We start from the raw sequence: 21323 nt of genomic DNA, 5'->3' as shown, positions 1-21323 counted from the left end.
ATTGAACCAATACAGCTTTCGGTTTCGGTTTTGAAGAAGGGAAACCAGCTGTTTTGGGCATTAATGGCTGCCGCTGAATGTCCGAGGCGGGGCCGAAGAACTGCGGGATAGGTCTTGGGTAAGGCCCGAAGGCTATCCCTCGACCGGAGCCATAGACTGTTGCACTGGGCTTTCTTCAGTCTGAACGGGTAGGCCTTGCTCGTCACCGGAGCTACTCTCTTCGGCCCCTAAGGCCTCATTGTAGTCTCCTACCTCGGTGTCGTCTTCATCTCTGCGAAAGAGTGTTTCGTCGACGTCTTCCGATCCGGAGTCATGTTCGGAAACGGGACTGGAGGGTAGGTTCTCCACTTCTTCGACATCTTCGGTCTCGGCGTTGAAGATGTCGGCCGGGGCCGGTGCCGCTTGCTGCGCCTCGAGTCTCGCCGCTCGTCGATTCCGTAGAGTCTTCTTGGATCGAAATCTGGCACAGGCCATGCATGTAGATTCGTCGTGATCCGGTGAAAGGCATTTGTTGCACACCGGATGGACGTCGACGTGGGGATATTTCGCATTGCATACCGGACACCTCTTGAACGGTGTCCTCGATTCCATCGTTGATGTCGAATCGACGGTCGGGTAAGATGCGAAAGTTTGTTCTGGAAGTTAGTAAACTAACAAAGATACTATTGATACCGATCGAGAACAGTACCGACGCGAACTAAAGGCCTTTTGGCCTGAAAAAAGATTTTCCTAACTTGAGTCAAGATAGCACATCCGAACCCAATGGCGGAAAAAAACAATCTGAGGATGGAGAGGATGCCCATGCGCACTGTAGTCCAGGGGAGGAGTCACCTATCCCAGGATACTTCGAAGACTCTTCCAGGACAACAACGTGCAAACATCCGGACCCAACACTAGGCGGCGATCTATGCACAGATATGAATTCAGCAGCCCACATGCCTCGAACTGTAAGATTCAGTGCTTACACGGAGGTATCCCATGTCAGAACACAAATACCTGCAGCCAAGACTGACAGCATTATAGTGGTGCCACTGGTCATCGCTATCACCCCTGAGTATTGGGTCCTCCTAGTGTATCTGGACTGGGATTCTGAGTCCATGTGAAGAGACTGGGCTTGAGATGGGGACTCTAGAAGATGGTGTGGACGGTTTGAGCTCTCTGCGCTTTGTCTCTTTGTGAATTAGGTACATCCTGAGCTCTTCTGCGATCCTATCTCCGAATGAGTATTATGGTCTGAGGTTGACCTGTTAGAGATGGTCATGCTAGAACCGAGAATAAGTATGCACTCTTTTGTTTTGCATCAGTCTGCTTGCCTTGGTCTTCTAGAGGCGGCAACTTGCTAGGAACTGAGCCAGGGCTGGTTTTGAAGTTTACCTCAAGCTCAACTGTGCAGCTTAAGTCTGCTTAGATGAGGAAGAGTAGAATCTTAGGGCCGAGGAGGGTTATCTGAATGTCGTAGTTAGAGCAGAGTGTCTCAAAGCTTTCTCAGAAGTAAAATTGGCTTTTAAGGGCCAAGATGACGCAGAAGCAGTGGCTGCCCAAAAATGCAGAGGCCTCTTTGGAGGAGGTTCAGTGCTTAAGACATGGCTTTCCCAGGACTGTACCTAGTTCTGTAGTTGAGGCTCAGTGTGCCAGCTCAGTTCAAAGTAAGATCCTCTACATTTTTGCTTAGAAACCAATAACCTGACTGTCTTTGTTCAGGGCTCTGGACAACAATGCCCTTTTAGTCGGAGTCATTGGATGAGACATATTCGGGACTTCGCTCCCCCTTAGATCACCAGTGTCAGATGGCCCACCTCTTTCAGCATCCAAGTAAGTTCCCTTGACATATTCGACACAGCATGTCCTTGATCGCATGGGAGAAGCTTAGTGCTGCATTCTATGATGCACCCATAGTCTACCTCCATGGTGTCGGTTACTATTATAACACCGGAAGGCCGAAGATGCTAATTCTTTGTGGTTAATTGGGATGCAGATTGCAGACCTAATTCTGGTCTTACCACTGGAACTTACTGTTACATTTAGAATATATGAAGTGTATTTTCCATGGTCCTCTCTGCCACAAGTCATTCTCTTAGTGGAGTAGTGTGGCTCACTGGTTAGAGGCGGCAGACCCGGAAGCAGAGGACGGCCCGGGACCAGGGTTCAATTCCCGACACGGCAGGGTCGTGGACCAGGGTCAGCGGACTTGATAATTCTCGCCTCAGTGCCCACTCTAACCAGGGATCACACTCGGCAACTCTGGGCATTAGCTTGCCTCATCTCCACAACGGCCCCCCACATTCGCCGGGGATGCCTGGTTTCACCTTGGAGATACCCAGGAGGGACCATCTCACAGGGATAGCCAGGATGGGTTCCCCAGCGGTCTACAGCGCCACGACGCCTCGGCAGCAGTGCGCTTTACAAAAACACATACATTTACATTTCTTACATCCTGACACACCAAGGAATTTGGTCCAATTCGATTCCAAATTGGTCGGCAACCACATGGTCTGTTCATGAGGGTAGCGATTCAGGTGCTTTGCCGAAAATTTCACCAGTATCGTTTGACTGTTCCAGAACTCTCAGAGATACGCCAAACCCTGATGGCAAAAACTATCTAAGGTGAAGTCTATACCCCACTACATTGTGGACTTCGGGGGAGGTATTATGAGTCACAGCAAAACCGAAGCCTCTTGCAAACTCTGCATCCCAACACTATAGATGGCAGGAGTGTACAGAGCCTGTCACAAAGCAGACATGCTCCAAACGTAGGGCAACTCAAACTTCATCTTATCAATAACAAACTTTGGGATCTATAATTCTACCCCTAGTTTTTGGTATGCAGAGGTTTCTGCAGTCTTTAGCAGTCACATAATTGCCATCCGATAGCTATCAAACTATTTCAATACCTATGAAAATGATATAAATGTTAACATACATATACTTGGGGAATCCAACAATAGTTCTTTTGCGTTATTGCAAAAACATAGAAGGCAAAGTTATGTTATTTTAGTGATGCTTGAGAGAGATTGCTTTCTGCACTTAAAAATCAAGCATACGCATTTGTATCCAAGTATCCTATTGAAATAAAAGTATCTTACACAGCAGCATCAGGGAAGTGGACAAATGTTATAATGGTGAAATAAAGCAGGCATGGCCAAAAAGGAATTCTTCTAACCTCTGTGCAACAAAGTATTTCAAGTTTCTGTCTCCTACAAGAGACAAACGTCCATGACAACTAACTCAAATTGGCATGTTTATATTATCTTGTCAACACGGACATCACTGAAGCAACACCCCTGAAGTCCTGAGGACTTCAGGGGTGTGGCTACTGCAGGTAGGACCAGACTGGAACAAGAAATGGAGGTGGAGGATAACACAATCAGAGCAACACATGGACTAGGGTGCAAGAGGGCCGTGAAAGTGAAGGTCTTAAGGGCCTGCCAACTTGGAGCCTGGGTGTGAGGCAAAAAAAAAAACCAAAGATGTGCACATGGATTGAAGGGAAGACTGAGGTAATAGATCCCCGGGGCAGATAGGAACTTCATTGCGAGAAGGATGGCGAGGTTCCACACCGAAGACTGAGGAGAATTTTAAGACTGGCTTTTGATTTTTGTGTAGGGTGTCTGGGAAGATCCAACCATTCTGGGTGGGTTTGAGATATTATAAATCCTTTGTGTGGTGTTTTAAATTGTTTAATATTTCCCTTCCCTTTCGTTATCCTCCCCACCTCCACTAAACTGCTGTTGTGATTACACTAGGAGAAGTAATTTAAATGCAGCATCTTAATGTTGACTCTCGACAGTCAAATGGGTCAGTGTTAACTGCCTACAACATAACCCAGATAAAAGAGAAATTTTGTTTTTTGGTTCAAATCCACTAACAGGATGGACAGGTGCCTGGCTGAGTGGCTGTCCGACCCCATATATATAAATCACATGTTTAAAAGTAAATACATAAAGTTTCATAAAATATCACAATGCTGCTTGTCTTTGTATTTTCAGATGTCTTTAATTCAATATCTTATGCCTTCTTAGCCAACACATGTTTCGTCGCTGTTACAGGGGATTACCCCGCAACTTCTCAAGGCTGAGGTCAGTTTCAAGTAGTCTTAGTTCTGGTGATAATTCCAACCCGGAAGGGGTTCCTATAATTTCTGCGCCTCGAGAGGTAGACTATTTAGTCTTGTGTCTGAATATCTTAATGTGCTTCCAAGCGTAAGGAAGTTTCTTTTAGAAGAACTGCCCCATCCGGCATTATTAGCGAGAACCCCTTGGATCTCCAGGCCGTGGCGTGTTCACCAAGCAAATCAGCAGTTGTCCGACCCCATCCCCACCTACGGAGGTGGCAAGGAACTTTGGGAGGGGAGAAGGGGGTGGGGGGATATTTGATAATCGTATTCCTTTCAAAATCCAGATTTCCTCTGTAGTGTTTTGGGGTACGAAGAATGTCAAAAAAAAATATTCAAATGTTCTCTATCTGGGTACGTATCCCAGTAAAAAAAATATTCAAAGGTTCTCTGGGTATCCTAGAATTCTGAAGATATCAGTTCTAAGCAGTACAGAACAACACAATCAGTCTTCGGTTTAAAATGACAAAGCGGGCCGCTGTGTCTCAGTACCGTAATCAATTGCATTGGTTGCAGGCAAGCAAAAGAATTACTTTTAAAGTATCAACTATTGCACACAAAGCCTTCTATCTCAATTAATAGGATTTGGGAATACTGCTGATATGATTCAGAAATACTATCCTCCTAGGAACATGTTCGTGAGGGATGTAAGGCTGCTAGTAGCTCCTCGGTTTAAAAGGAGATGACTGGGAAGCTCTGCCTTTTCTGTATTAGTTGCCAAGGTATAGAATAAGCTCCCTTTGCAACTTAGAACCGTCCCAGATGAGAACGCTTTTTGGAAGTTGTTAAAAACCGATTTGTTTAGCTTACAATGTGGGTATTTTCCTCAGTGCAGGGACACTCCTGAGTTGCCACGCACTTGATTTAATGTTGAAATAAAATGATGTTGTGATGTATATAATTAAGTTAATGAGGTTGTTCTACCCTACAGAGAAGTGGAAAATAAACAGTTCTTTGGTGTTTCACAGGTTCAGTGTTGAAATTATGTGATGTATAGAAGTTAATGATGAAGTTTACCCTGCAGAAAAAAGGCAGAATATCCCCCTTCACAACCTTTAATTATAAGGATTGGAACCTAAAGGGCAAAGATAGATTTTTTTTTTTTTTTTGAATTTTAGCACGGTTTATTGTGATCAGCAATTCAGATCCTTGAAGGATACAGCATCACTCTGATCCTGTGCCCCATGGCCTTGGCGGGAAGGTTGCTGCGGAACTTGGCACGGACCATGCCGCTGCTACCATGGGCACGAGTTACCTTCCCCCAGATCACACGAGTTTTGTTGGGTTTGCCACCAGGAGTTACAGTGTTGTTCTTGGCTTTGTACACGTATGCGCATCGCTTGCCCAAGTAGAAGTCTGTCTCATCTCGTGCATAAACCCCCTCGATTTTCAGAAGAGCGGTGAGCTCCCTCTGGTTTCGGAGACCACGTTTGTAGCCAGCAAAAATGGCCTTACTCCACAATCTTCCAGACATTCTGTAACTTTATAGTCCGGCTGTTGACAGCCCGCAACCGGTTTCCAAGATGGAGGGAAAAAGCCTAAAGGACAAAGATAGTTATCCCATTTGAGCGCATAGCGATTTTGCCATATCAGTACACGTTTTAATACTTTGCAAGGTCATGTTTGCCAAATAAAAGTGGCTCCATCAAATGGCTTGTCTAACATTTTCTCTTGGACAGAAGTGGATCACAGCCAACCTTGCCGTCACAGAACAACTGCTCCTTCTAACTAAGAAAACGTGCATTGGAAACATCCATGGCTAAGCCAATAATAATCAGTGAGGTTGTTGAACCTTATTGCCTCTCTCTAATTTAACTGGAATTAGGTCAATTAGTGGCGAGATATCATGCCAAATCTTCCCATCGTTATGGCCCAGATTAGCTAAGGCATTTGCGGCCTTGATAGAAGTAGCTGCCATTGAACCTACTCTACAGCCCAAATTATCAATAGGTTTCCATCTCTATCTGGAGGTGCAGAGGATGTAGTGATTGTTTTTTTTACCTTTATTGACCTGCTGAAGCTATAACAGAATCTGGTTTAGGATGACCCGTAAAGAATGCTGGAGCTGTATCAGGAGCTCCGTACTTTCTCTCCAAACCAGGCACCACTGCCCAAACCGTGGTGCTGGGTTTTGATTGACTTTAGGGCTTCTGCCCAGATTAAATCTAGTATAGGAATAGTTTTTATAATCTTATGTGGTTGCTCTTTAAAATCATACAAGAATAACTGCTGTTCCAGAGGATGCAGGCAAGCTTAAATTTGAGGCAGCAGCTCTTTCCACTATTGCATGATTCGGGCTATGCCATCTGGAGGACCAATCTGCAGTCTGGGGGACTTTTCACCTTCTTTAGGTGCCACGTATTCATCCAAATCATCTGTACAGTCTTTATGAGGCAATTCATGTTTTTATCTCCTTCTCCTATCTCATCTGGAGTTGTTGGCACCAAGACTAGTAGTACGAAGGTAGTTTGGAAACCGATGTCTTGGAGCGAGCAGAGGAGGCAGTGGTGAAGTGGGCATGAGGTACCAACATCTGTTGCAAAAAAGTTAAAACTCCAGCAGGCACCTGAAACCACTTTTTTTTTTATTGTACGAGGTCTATCATAAGGATGTTTAGAAAGGCATGGTTCAAAATGCTGTGACCTATAACCAGTCGCGGTAGTCATCTTCATCTAAAGCATAACTAACTAACTATCTAACTAACTATCTAACTAACTATCTAACTAACTATCTAACTAACTATCTAACTAACTAACTATCTAACTAACTATCCATCTAACTATCCATCTAACTAACTATCTAACTAACACACACACACACAGACACACACACACACACACAGACACACACGTGAAAAGTCTGTGCTTTTTTACAAACACCATTGCAAATTTAATATAATTTCCTTTTGAAGCAGATCAATTGTTCTCAACTTTCCAAAGCAGACTCTCTCTTTAGAAACCGCAATTGATGTGCCATCTAGTGGCCTAAAGTGTCTTGCGGTATTAAAGTCTTGCAGCATGCGTTTTTTCAGTTAATTTCATTTAAAACATTAGATCTACCTTCCGTTAGTCAAAAGTGCTGTGAGGAAACAGGTTTAGTCTGCACTTTGCCTCGTTTAAAGGGTGAGGGATGCATTCTCTATGCAAGTTGCTGCAGCTGACCTCCGCTTCTTCTGCTCTTAGTATGTGTATAGTTGAGTCCACAAATCTAGAGAGGACCGTCCTAACGCTGCAGGCATGTGACAAGCTTACTTCTATATCTTGGTGGGATACAGCAAGAAGAATGCTAAAAGGCTAATCAATACGCCCTCGTGAGAGAACAGTATAAACAGTCCCACAATCTGCATTCAACTCTAACCAATGTCATTCAGCCTATAACATACGCAAAAGTAATTAGCATTGAGGATTGGAAATGATTTACACAGTACTTTTCTTGACATCCTTAAGTATTCACAGGACGACTGTCTCTCCAAAACACCTGCTGTTGGCACTATAAAGCCTTTAAAGTTCACTTGTGTAGTTGCTTTGTGCCAATACCACATTGAGCTTGTTGATACATTTGAAAGTACTGCAATGCAGACCATCAACAATTAATGAAAGTTAGGCTCCCAAGGACCAATCTGAATTAAAATTTTTTAAAAAATCTATTTTCTTAGGTACATTACAGTTAATGTAATTACCAAACAGCATTTGTCATGCAGAACATGTCTGTCACAGCAGCAGGGGCAGGGTTATCCACCTGAAACTGTAAACGCTACACCTTCTTGCATGGCGATTGAGCAGCAACAGTTGACAGCTTTTGACCTTCCTCCTGAAGTCTGTAATGTTATCTTGACAGCCAAGAATTCACCACCAAGCATCATAACACCCATCATCCAATTTTCAAGCATGTAATGAGTAGGGGAAACACTTATCTCTAGCTGATTAATCTGCCACTGGAAGCATAGGTAACCCTGTTTGAACTATGTCAATCAAGATGCAAACCTTTAAACTCCTCTCAATAAGGTCCAGCCTTCTTGGTTATATCAGGGTTGGCACACTTATGGATTTACAATTCCCTGCTGAATTACATTAGATACAGTCCTTACTGAAAAGGCTCACATAATAAGCAGTGGAAAGCCACGACTCTGCCTCAGTTTCCTTAAATGCAAAAGACTGGCCTGGAGCAACAGTACGAAAACAAGTTACTTACCTGTAACTAAAGTTATCCAGTATTGGTATCTTTCATAGATTCACATGCCTGACTCATTCCACGCCGCCGAGATGGGAGTCCCGCGGTAAAATACAAAAGTAGTGCCATAATTAATAAATAGGCCAAAGGCTATATCTTAGTAGCCTATCTACGTCCTTATATGAAACGGACTAAAAGTCAGCTCCAACCAATCAGCTATCGGCACCCTCTAGAACACTCCCAACAGAAGCAGTTCTCCTCAGATTTTCCAAGCGCAAGTGGTAAGTAAGTAAATATCCCTAAAATCACTGAGAACTGGTTTCACGGGGAGGAGGGTGGGTGCATGTGAATCTATGAAAGATACCAATACTGGATAACGAATAGTTTCTTACCTGTCGGCGTAGTTTTGCAGCTTGAAGATCTTTCTGGATTCACTATGCTGTGCATTATTCCGCGATCTGGTGGTTGGGTCCGGATTCGTAGTCTTTCTTTTTTTTTTTGTGTAGCCCAGGTGGGCGTGGACGTCCCACCATTTGGTGTACCGCTCGTGACATCGGCGTGCTTCCTGCGGAAGTCCCACCTTTGGGGCGCCATCTTCGGGTTCTTTTTTCCCTTCCTTTCTCTCTCTCTTTTTTTTTTTTAACCCTAGGCGTTAAATAACTTCCTTATATATCCTTTCAGTTTTATCTTGTTATTTCAGTCTTTGTCCCTCCACCCTTTTTTCTCCTGCCTCATCTTCCTGGCAGAGGTGGGTGGGTTCGCTAGTGAATCCAGAAAGATCTTCAAGCTGCAAAACTACACCGACAGGTAAGAAACCATTCGTTTTGCAGCGTGAATCTTTATGGATTCACTATGCTGTGCATAGATTTTGTAGCCGTTTGATATCTCTGTGGCGGCTGGGTGGAAGATGAGCGTTGGTCGTTGAATATATGTCGAAGCACCTTCTGTCCTACTTGTGCTTCCTTGTTCATCTGTATATCCACGCAGTAGTGCTTGGTGAACGTGTGCACCGAAGCCCATGTTGCCGCCAGGCATATGTCTTGAATGGGTGTATTTGCCAGAAAGGCAATTGTTGCTCCCTTCTTCCTTGTGGAGTGGGCCCGTGGCCCCTCGGATAGTTCTCGTCCCACCTGTTTGTGGCAGAATTGTATTGTTAGTGCAATCCATTGTGCAATGGTTCTTTTTGTCACTGGTCTACCCAGGAAGCTCGTTGCGAAGGACACAAAAAACTGTTTGGTTTTCCTGTGTTCTTTTGTCCTCTCGATGTAGTGCATCACCGCCCTTCTAGCGTCTAGAGTGTGCAGTGCCCTTTCTGCGCTTGTTGCTGGGTTCTGAAAGAAACCTGGTATTTGAATTGTTTGATTTAAATGGAATGCTGACACCACTTTTGGCATGAAGCGTGGGTCCGTTCTCATTACGACTCTGTCCTTGTGTATCTGGATGTAGGGCTCTTGCAGCGTTAGCGCTTGCAGCTCGCTTACTCTGCGCAGTGAGGTTATTGCCACCAGAAAGGCTTTCTTCATTGTTAGCATTTGGAGGGAGGCCTTGTGAATGGGCTCAAAGGGCGCCTTCATAAGTTCCGTCAGGACTATGTTGAGGTTCCATGCATCCTCTATGGTGGCGCTATTCTTTTTGCCCTTTCCAGGAATCTCTTTACTACCCGTGACGTAAAGAAGCTTCCTCCTGTCTCACCTCGTGTGTAAGCTACGATCGCTGCTAGGTGGACCCTCAGCGACGATGAGCAAAGTTTCGCCTTTAGAAGGTGTGTGAGGTATCTAAGCACCGTTGATTTCTTTGTCATTTTATCTTGCAGTTTATTTTTGCTGCACCACATTGTGAACCTTTTCCACTTTTCCCCATAACATTTCCGTGTTGTTGGTCTTCTTGCCTCCCGCAGCACTCGCATAGTGCTTGGAGGTAGTTTAAGGTGTGCGAACTCTATGTCTTCAGGAGCCAAGCTGCCAGTCCGAGGCTCTCTGGCTCTGGGTGTAGAACCTCTCCGTTCTGCATGGAGAGCAAGTCCTTTCTTTTTGCGAATTTGTGTGGAGGTCCCTGTGCCATTTCCACTATTTGTGAGTACCATGTCTGTCTTGCCCACTGTGGTGCCACCAGGATCATGGTCATGTTGCTGGTCTTGCACTTGAGTACCCTGTGTATCAGTGGTATTGGTGGAAAAGCGTATGCAAATGTCCTTGACCAACTTATCCATAGGGCATTCCCCTGGGATTGTTTTTCTGGTTGTCTGGATGCGAAGTTTCGGCACTTTGCATTCAGGCGTGTTGCAAACAGGTATATTGTCGCTGTACCCCACCTTTTGAATAGCCTTTGCGTTTCCTGTCCATTGAGCTCCCACTCGTGAGATGCCGAGGTCTGCCTGCTGAGCCAATCGGCTTCCACATTGTCTTTCCCTGGTAGGTGTATTGCCAGCAGGTCTATTTTGAGTGGGATGGCCCATCTCCAAATCTCTTGTGCCAGAGTTGAAAGGGGGAGCGATTGCGTGCCTCCCTGCTTGTTGATGTAGAACATTGTGGTAGTATTGTCCGTCTGTATCAACACTTTTTGGTTGTATAGCTGCCTCTGGAAGGCCTTCAGGGCTAGCAGTACGGTCTTCAATTCCAGGTAGTTGATGTGTCTGACCGCATCTGCTGGAGTCCACAGACCCCTCACTCTGAGCTTGTTCATGTGCGCTCCCCATCCTATCTGGGATGCGTCTGTGGTAATGGTCACAGTTGGGCTTGGTGGTGTCAAGGGCTTTCCTATAGTTATGTTCTCCCTGTTCCACCATGCTATCTCCTCTTGCACTGCGTGCGTAACAACTACTAGATCCTCCCAACTTCCGTTCGCTTGTGACCATTGTTGTTGCAGCCATTCCTGGAATGGTCTCATGTGAAGACGTACATTGGGGACTAGGTGAATGCATGACGCCATCATGCCCATGATCTTGCTCGCTGTTCTCACTGTCAGAGCTCGCCCCTTCTGGTAGAGACGCGTCTCCTTCAGCAGGGCTATCGTTCTCCTGTCGCTGGGCATGACTGTTTTGTCTAAGGTGTTGATCTGCGCTCCCAGGAAGATCTTCGCCTGTTCTGGTTCCATTGACGACTTCCCCCAGTGTATCGAGAACCCCAGGCTTGTTAGTGTTCTTGTCACCCGCTCTGCATGCTCCTCGCACTTGTCGCGAGTACTTGCTTTGATTAGCCAGTCGTCTAGGTAAGGATACACATGAATCCCTTCCCTCCTTAGGTACGCTGCTACTGCTGCAAGGCATTTTGTGAAAACCCTTGGTGCGGACTTTAGACCGAATGCCAGGGTTGTGAATTGGTAATGATCCTGGTTGATGTTGAACCTCAACAGGTTTTTGTGGCGCCTGTTCATCGGGATGTGCAGGTAGGCATCTTTGAGATCCACAGTGGACATGAAGTGTCCGCCTTGTATTTGAGGTAGCACTTCTTGTAGTGATGTCATTTTGAATTTTTGCGTCTTTATGAATTTGTTTAGGAATCGTAGCTCCAGGATGGGTCTTAGTGTTTCGTCCACCTTTGGGACCAGGAAGTAGTTTGAGTACACTCCCTTGTTCCTTTCTCTGCATGGCACTGGTTCTACGGCCTCCTTTTGGAGTAGTTGTTGCGCCTCTTCCCTGAGTTGAGCAAGCTCTTGACTAGAGCGTTGTCTTCTCTTTGGTTTCCTGTTTGGGGGCCTTTTCTCCAACTCTATGCAGTATCCGTGCTGTATGACGTTGAGTATCCATTTGTCTGAGGTTATTTTTTGCCATTGTTGAAGGTAAAGCCCCAGTCTTCCGCCTACCGGGGTTGTATGCTCGTAGGCGCTTGTTTTGTGTACCCCCCCTCACTGTGCTTATTTTGCGCTTCACCCCTCGGGGTATGCTGGGGTGAGCGTCTCCTTGCGTGCAAAGTCACTTAGATGAGGGTTGGTCTCCCCCTCTTCTTCTTTGGCCACGTCAGTTTCCCCTCCCGCGAAAGGACTGGCCTCAAGGCTGGTACTGCCAGTTCTGCTTCTGCTGTCCTTGTTGACTGTGACTGTCACCCTGCTGTCCTTGCTGGAATGCTTGGTCTGACGTTCTCTGCTGGTTACCTCCCCTTCCGTAGGGTCTCCGAGCTGGGGTGCCTCTTCTCATCCCTCTGAATTGCAGGGCCCCCATGGACCTTGCCGTCTCATTTTTCTTCTTCAGTTGGGAGAGCTTCTCGTCCACCGGTGCCCCGAACAGCGTTTCACCGTTTAAAGGGGTGTTCAGTATGTTGTTCTGGACCTCTTGTTTGAATCCAGAAATTCTGAGCCAGGCCTGCCTCCTTTCAGTGATCCCTATGGCCATTAGTCTGCTCGAAGTCTCAGCCCCGTCCAATGCAGTCTTCATGCATGAGTTGGCGATATTCTTCCCCCTCCTCCACTAGATGGGAAGCCCTTTGTCGGTACTCTTCTGGGAGATGCTTGATTAGTTCCCCCATCTCATCCCAATGCTGGTACTGGTGCCTGTTCAGTAGCGCATTAGAGTTTGCCATGCACCAGTGCATTGCGGAGTTTCTTTCTACCTTCCTTCCAGTGAGGTCCATACTTCTGCTCTCCTTATCAGGAGGTGGTCCCGAGGTCGCCGGCACATTGGCTCTTTTCCTGGCCGTGGAAGCAATGATGGAGTCGGCAGTGACCGATCCCTTGATGTAAGGAGGATCCTGCGAGGAGTGCTTGTACTTTTCCGTTCTGGGCGTGATGGACCGGCATGTTGCTGGGTCCTTAAACGCCTCCTTCCCTTGGTTCATCACGCTTTGGAGCATGGGGAGGAACTGGCTCCTTGTCTGGATGGGGAGCAGAGTTTAGAGTAGGAAATCTGCTTTCGGCTTCTCCACGTCCAATTTCACCCCAAAAGCTGCTGCAGCGCTCTTGACAACCATGTTGTATGCCCTGATGTCGTCTGGCAGCGAAGGCCTCGAAGGATAAGTCTCCACGGGCTCTTCGGGATTTTTGGTGTCGATGTCCTGCCATTCCAGCTCCGGAGTCGTCGACGGCGCCGAGCCGTAGATCGACTGCTGATCCTCTTCTTCATATTCTCCCTCATAGTAGGGGCCTTCTTCCTCCTCTTCCGGATCCTTCGACAGCTCTTCGGCGTCGAATTCTTCCTGTTCCTCGATCTCGATGACCTCCGTTGACTGGATCGTTGGGATCTTGAATTTCTTCATTTTTTCGTCGAACTCCTTCTTCCTCTGAAGGATGCTCTCTATCTCCGCCTCGAGTCTTCTCTTTTTCTTCTCCATTTCGGAGACGTGTTCGGCGTCGACCGCAGGTCTCTTCGACGGAGCTTGCGTCGACGCGGCCTTGTCTTTCGTCGCCGAGCGCCCCACCTCGTGGGCCTGCTTCGACGAACTCTTGTCTTTCGGCGGCCTTCGGCACCTGGGAGTCCTTCTCGAAGGATCCGCTGGGCCTTCTGTCCTTGGATCCACTCGCGGTCGCCGAATTTTGTGTCACCGGTGTTCCTTTTGAGGACTTTGACTCGGTTGTTCGAGAGTCACTTTCAGATTTTCGGGGCCCTTTCGGGGGTTTCGTACTCGATGTGTCTCTTACCTCGTCAGGCGTTTTCTTATCGGTCTCTGCGACCGTGAAGACATCAGGTCCTTCGGCGATGTTGTCCTCATCGTCGGTGGAGAGGCCCAGATCGTACAGCGACGGGGCCTTACCCCTTGCCTTCCATGTTGAAGTTGGCTCTCCTCTGTCTTTCTCTCACCCGGAGTGTCTTCGGCGTGAATGCGGAACAGGCGTTGCAGTACTTGCTCTCGTGGTCGATCGGCAGGCAAAGGTTGCAGACCGGATGTGGGTCCTTCTGCGCGTACTTGTGGTAGCAGTTAGGGCAGAATTTAAATGGTGTCTTGTCCATTGCGCTCAGAGTCCCTGAATGCGCATTTTCCTATGGGCGTCAAAGAATTTCGAGGATCTGTAATTCTTTCCGCTCTGTAGTCTTCTGTAAGTTCTCCTTCGATGAAACTCACGTATTTTCCTTCTTCCTTCGTTTAAAACTCTGGAGCTTCTCGATGACGATCCAGACCCAACGGCGGAAAAAAGAATCTGAAGATGGCGCCCCAAAGGTGGAACTTCCGCAGGAAGCACGCCGACGTCATGAGAGGTACACCAAATGGTGGGACGTCGACGCCCACCTGGGCTACACAAAAGAAGAAGAAGAAAAAAAAAGGACTACTAATCCGGACCCAACCACCAGATCGCGGAATAATGTACAGCATAGTGAATCCAGAAAGATTCACACTGCATAACTGTAGTTACAGGTAAGTAATTTGTTTTCTTATACAGTATTGGGGTATCTTTCATAGATTCACATGCCTGAATCAGAATAGCAAGCAGTTTCCCAATTGTACTGTCGTTTGCGGATGGTGGGAGACATGTAGTTTAAAACTCCTAATATACATCCACAATCTTGAAACATTGCAATGACAAAGCATAAAAGCAATAATCATACAGTGAATATCAGCATAAGAAACGTATTAGCTGATAAACATAGGAGCATGAACACTGTAAGCAATGCAACAGTAAAGAAAGCTACTAAAAGACAAGCATTAAAGAAATAAGAATCTGACCTTAGTGAAAGAGATGACGTAACAGCTTGTCCAACCACTGCATCCTCCTATTGTGCAGATTGGAGGAAGCAATGTGTTGTGAACGTGTGGACATTCTTCCATGTCGCAGCACGGCAAATCTTGTCTAATGTAACTCCAGCGAACAAAACTGTGGATGCAGCGACAGTTCTGGTGGAGTGAGCTTTAGCTATCAACTTAAGAGGTTTGTTGGCTTTTTCGTGGCAGAATTGAATGGCAGATGTGACCCATCTGGGTATTGTGGCTTTGTAACAGCTGTTCCCTGTTTTCCTTGACCGTAGGTCACTAACAGTTGATCCGTCTTTCTAATATCCTTAGTCCTTTGAAGATAAAACTTCAAACCCCTTTTTACATCCAATGAATGCAATGTCCTTTCAGCTGGACTGGATGGATTTGGGAAGAAAGTTTGTAGCATTACCGGTTCGTTCAAGTGAAATTGCGTGGGATCCTTTGGAATGAACTTGGGATTCGCCCGCAGAATTACATAGTTATGAGTAAAACTCAAGAATGACAGGTTGTTTAAATGGAATTGTGAAGGAACCTTAGGGATGAATCTGGGATTCGATTCGTCTGGAGGATAACGATTTATTTTACAAAAAAAGAAAAAGGATGTTTTATAGTTAACGCTTGAATTTCACTAACCTTCCTGTTTGATGTTTGGGCGAGTAGAAGAGCCACTTTACTTGCCAGGCATTAGATGTCAGCCCTATAGATTCGTTCAAAGGGTTGCTTCATCAATTGCGACAGGACTATGTTTAAGTGCCACTCAGGAGGTGAAGCCTTAACAGGTGGATACATTCGAAACAAGCCTTTCCTGAATTGCTGTACAATTCCGGCAGAACAAAGAGACAGACATTTAGGGGGGCGTCTATATCGAGATATAGCTGCTAGATGAATATATTAGTCCTGATTTTGCCAAGGTATGGTAAGATTTGCTCTGAAGCAGAGATACATGGATGCAAGTTGTTTTGATGGTACCAGAGACAGAATTGCTTACATCTCAATCTGTAAGTCTTGTAGGTGCCATCCGCACAAGACCTGGCAATAATGTCTTTATACTCCTGTGTAATAGTCAAATCCTTAAATTGAAAGAATTCAGGAGCCATGCATTAAATTAGTGGCGGCTATCAAGATGAGAGAACCCTGCTCGGCTTTTCTGTTGCTGAGAACCTTACGTATTAAAGGTATCAGGGGAAAAATTAAACCGAGATCCTAGACTATGTGTCAAAGTTTTCCTTCATGATCCTGGATGTGGATGACAAGTTGCATAGAATTGGCATTTGCGGGTTTCGTTTGTTGCAAAGAAATCTAGAGCCAGTTTGTCCCAGAACGATTTGGTGCTGACCGATCAAACTTTATTCGTGGAGGCCGCTTCATTGCATGCTGGTGGTATTGCCTGTGCAAACTAACACCGAAGACTCTGCTATCATTGGCAGGATAACTTGGAGACAGAGTTGGATGGATTTGAGCTGCAGACGATTGATATGCATTGTCTTTTGGAGCAGAGACCATTTTCCTCGAATTTGAAGGGTCTGTAGAAGACGACCTCAGCTCTCCAGGGTGGCATCTACAGTCATTACGAAGTGAGGAATTTAGGGTAAAAACGTGATGCCCTCCAATAGGTGGGAGATCTGGGACCACAAGTCTGAGGTTTTCATCATACATGTGCAAAGATCACCAGGCCCCGGAACGATTTTTTAGATTGCATTTATTGTTTTGTAGCTGTACCTGTAAGAGTCTAATTTCCAGGTGCGCAAGAAGGGATCATATTGATAGCTGAGGACATGCTGCCCAGAAGCTAATTTATCCAACGCACGGATTGCTTTTTTTTTTTTTGGAGCCACTTCCTACAACTTTAGTTGCTTGGCTTAGGATAGAAAGTCTTTTGTCTTGAACAGTATCAAGTGTTGCGGACTAGGAACAGAATCTTCTGGCTTCTTTCCCCCTAGAGCTCGTCAGACCATCATCCAGGCGACAATACTATCCAGACTGGATTATGGAAATTCATTGTATCTTGGGGCAAACAAATCCTGTGTCCAGCGCCTGCAAAGGACCCAGAATGCTGCAGCACGCATGGTGGTGGCACTCCCGAGATCTGTGTCGGTCTCTCATGTCCTACCCAAACTACACTGGCTGCCCGTTGAGAAACAAATTCAATTTAAAACTCTTTGTGTCGCTCATAAAATTCTCAACCAACAGGCCCCTTTGGGCCTGGCTGAGCTGCTTCAACCGTATATGCCTCAGCGGCCCCTCAGATCGGCCAATCAGATGCTGGCAAATGTCCCTCGGGTTGTGAGAGCAAAAGCCAGGGGTCGTTCATTTCGCTGCCGTGCGGCGCAAGTTTGGAACCGGCTTCCACTTTCAATTAGAGAGATCCAGACTCACCTGACCTTTCGTAAAGCGATCAAGACCTGGCTTTACCGCTCTGTTGCATAACGGCTTTTCGACATGCCACCCTCCTGTGTCTCTGATCACGCTGGGACCCCCCATTGCTGGGGCAGCTATGCGCGCTATAAGTTCGCTAAAATAAATAAATACATGAATGAGTTGATGATGTTAGATAATTCACAAGGGGACCTAGTTTGTGAAACAACTTTAAGCAAGCTTCAGTGGCTGTGGACAATTAAAATGTCTTTGGTACTTAAATCAACCAGTTGCCGAGGTAGGGGAATACCTGATGACCCTTCATCCTGAAAGAAACTGCCACAGGGCTATGCAGTTGGTAAAATGCAGGAAGTTGAACTGAAGCTAAGTGTGAGAGGAAAGTGGAAGTACGAATCCTGTAAATTCAGAGCTGTCATGTGGTGTCGGAGAGGGTGACCACGTAACAGTATTGCTTTCAGAAGTAATTGTTTGATTTCCAGAGGTCTACGATGGATAGCCAATCCTTTATTTTCGTGTCTATGAAGAAAAACAAGACTAGTAGCCGGTTTGCTTAAAATGTACTCCTTTCTCTATGGAACCTCCGGGTAGCGTAGCCATCACTCCTTTTCGAAGCAGATGCAGATGAGGGGGTCACCTTCCTTTTGGTGGAGTAGATGACACCATTTTGGAACTGTTTCTCCCAGAGTATGGTGTAAGCAGCACTAGAACATTGTCACTGTAGGTAAGCTAGCCTAAAGGCTACTGATAGCTTCATTAAGTCTGATACCTTTGGCATCGTTCTGGATACAGATGAGTATCTGTTTCACAAGTGCCTCAAAAGAGTGTTTCTTCTGAAATTGAATGTGACAAAAAATATTGCAGTGTCAGAGTCATCCTTGACTGCTTGCAAGGTGTCGTCAACGTGCTTGCCAAACAGAACATCGCAATGGTATGTTAAAAATAGTAGATAGATTTGCACCTCAGGTTCTATATTCAGTGGTCTTGTACCAACATCGGCGTCTAAGGACCACTGGCCCTGCCAGTTGTGAATTACCTATTGAGGCTATATCTATAGCGCAATATATATTTACTGAGGAGGTTTCAACCCCTGCAGAATATCCATATCTATATCCATATATATCTCCATCTATATATATAATTATTTTTATATTTATTTCTTGTAATGTGTGCCCCATCTGTCTTCCTGCAGAAATTCTATGTATGTGTCAATGTTGAACTACATCTCGTAATTATACCAGCCCCATATTGCCAGTGATTGGGCAGCCCACACAGTAACACCAGGCATAGTTGAGAACGTCTCCTTGCTGGTATGTCTGGCTTATACGTGACAGGGTTTCTCATGATTGCGATTCCTCCCGGATAAATCAACAATTAGAATAGGTCTCACAGCTTTTCTATTTAAAATCAGAAGGAGAACAGACCATTTCTTATCTGCTTTTGGAAGTTAGAAGCGTTTGGCTGCACGTTCCTAAGGGTCTGGAAACCATCAAAAATCATCTGGTGGGGAATCCAGCAGCTGTGGGCTTTCTCCCTATCAAGACCAGATATGAATGGGTCGTTCCCAGGAAAGGAAAGTAAACATTTTCTTTCCTTTTTTTTAACCTTGGGATAACTCTTTTGTGGCAGGAGAATCGGAGTATGCGGATATACCGGGCACAATGTGGCTTTGCAGTCTCGGGAAAGTGTTAGGAGTAGTCCTGTAACACCCCCTAAAGGTTTAGTACTAGAACGACATAGATCTGACCTATGCTGTAAAGTTGGAAGCGGAGCGAAGTAGTGAATTTGCTCCACATATTGCCTCTCCATATATTGGGTGCTGTTATAGACTTACTCGTATTAGTCCCCTTCATTTGTGTCATTAAGTTATTCTGGACTATCTGTCTTCTGTACTTGTTTTTAACTATGGTGCATTGCCATTGAGATCATAGTTGCCTAGGTAGAAGCAGACGACTATGCTGATGTTGACAATCTTTTGTCATCGATGAGGCCGTTGTACAGGATGTAGTCATAGATGAGGCCATCGTAGATGATCTCATCATAGACTAGGCCATCGTAGACATGGTTATGTAGGCGAGGTTATCGCAGATGAGGTCGTCATCATCGATGACCGTCATGAACAACCATCATAGATGAGGCTGTCGTAGACGACCGTCATAGACAATGCCATCGACGAGCTTATTAGAGACTTGTGGCTGACACGCTCCCACTTTTATTGAGTGTGGTACTTACGACACCTCAGAACTACTTAGAAGAATTACACTTTTGGAGATACCATTACCGCTTAAACTCATAGTCACCATTACAGGAGATTTCAATTGACCGGCAATAAAGATCGCCCAAGTGAAGAAGTCAAAAGTCCAGCCCAATTGGTGGCGAGGCTCAGTGGTACGTGGCTTAGAACAGAATGTGATACAGATGCAATGAAACAAGATCAAATATTTTAAATATTTATTATTAAGAAGTAGCACAAAGCAGAAGTGGCAGATGGACAATGCAACTAATATATGGCTCTAGCCAAAACAATATAAATATCAAAAAGTATACAGAGTGAAGGTTATATTAAGTACAACTCAGTGACATGTACAACCAGAAAGCCGTAAAAAATGTATTTTTATTTTTGGCATACAAAAGCTATAAATAACAGACATATATATTTTTTTATCCTAAAAGCTGTACATCTGAGGTAGAAAAATATTGTTTCTGGTATCCAGTAAAGCATAAAAAAGATATACAAAAGTACAATACATGTAAAATATAAAAATGAAAATTGTCCGTTAACTCCATTCACTGCTGGGTTTTTGGTAGCTAGTACACGGTCTAAAGCCTGCCATTTTTCCATAGATAATATGTAGGACTTGAAATGTTGACGGCATCTCTTACTTAATCCAAGTTTTAAATCTTGTGTGGTGTCACTTGTTAAATCTGTTTTTTAAACCAATTGAATTGCCAAAAGACCCCCTGAAGCACTCAGCGGTGCATACGCTGTAGCGCTACTACAATAACAAAGCGGCCGCCATCAGAGCAGGCGCTCTCGCCGGACACGCCCACTAGAGGCCACGCCCCCTCGCCCTACAAATGTGCATCTACAGGAAGCGCAGCGGACGAGCGCAGCGGGAGCGCCGTCTGCGCGCCGAAGGCGCGCCAAAGGCAAGCCCGTCTGCGCCCGTCCGCGACCAGCCGGGACCCAGGGCCACAACCCCTGGCCCCTTCCCCGCCCAGAGCAGGATTTATAGCTCGGCGGCCCTACACAAAATAGGTAGGTTCTGTACTTCCCAATGCCCTCTTATATATGTCCCCACCGAACTACCCAGCTCATGTCAGGGATGCAAGCACCTCTTCCGCAAAACTCCGTCGGCAAAGGTACAGGTGTTCCATATGTTTGCATTAAACTGCCGCTCTCTGCCGAAACACCATACGGAGATTGCCATGTTGCTCGAGGAGAAAAAGCCTGACGCAATCTTCCTGACAGAAACATGGCTCACTGCCCACTCCGATCCAGACGTGGTGCGAGCACTACCCGTAGGTTATCACATTCTCAGAGTGGATAGACCGGTCGGCAGAGGCGGAGGTCTGGCGATCATCTTGAAAAGCCAGTACCAATGCCGTTTCTCGGCAGACACTATCCCTGACTGTGAAAGCGCAACTTTCTGCTTAGAGTTCGATGCAAACAACTCCTTCTCAGGCACCCTGATTTATCGCCCCCCGGAACCTGCAAACATGTTCCACAGGTCCCTGCCAGAAATCATTGCGGAAAGAACCCTCACATCAGCCAACCACACGATTCTGGGGGACCTCAATCTTCATTTTAATTCCCCTACTGATCACATCGCACGGAACTTACTAGAAGATCTGGAGGCCCTCCAACTCACCCAGCTGGTGGCGGCTCCGACCCATGGAAAAGGCAATTTGCTAGACCCCATTTTCAGCAACTGCCTGGACCTAACGGTTGATCCACCCATCCCCCTTCCGTGGTCAGACCATTTTCTGGTCCCCTTCTCGTGGGCCACTTATAAAAATCCCCAAGTACCCCCTCAAGTGACCATCAGGAG

The 21323-nt window shown here is 45.9% G+C and overlaps 1 protein-coding gene and 1 pseudogene across 1 annotated transcript in view; both read right to left on the bottom strand.

Moving 5' to 3' along the window:
* SUZ12 (SUZ12 polycomb repressive complex 2 subunit) overlaps positions 1-21323 on the bottom strand; it is an 819404-nt gene that overhangs the window by 143819 nt on the left and 654262 nt on the right. The window lies entirely within an intron of this gene.
* Positions 5205-5647, bottom strand: LOC146810221 (large ribosomal subunit protein eL33 pseudogene; annotated as a pseudogene).

This window comes from Triturus cristatus, chromosome 7 (assembly GCF_964204655.1).
Source record: "Triturus cristatus chromosome 7, aTriCri1.1, whole genome shotgun sequence".
NCBI lineage: Eukaryota > Metazoa > Chordata > Amphibia > Caudata > Salamandridae > Triturus > Triturus cristatus.
The sequence above is the reverse complement of the archived record's forward strand: the minus strand, read 5'-3'. Positions and strand labels throughout refer to the sequence as shown.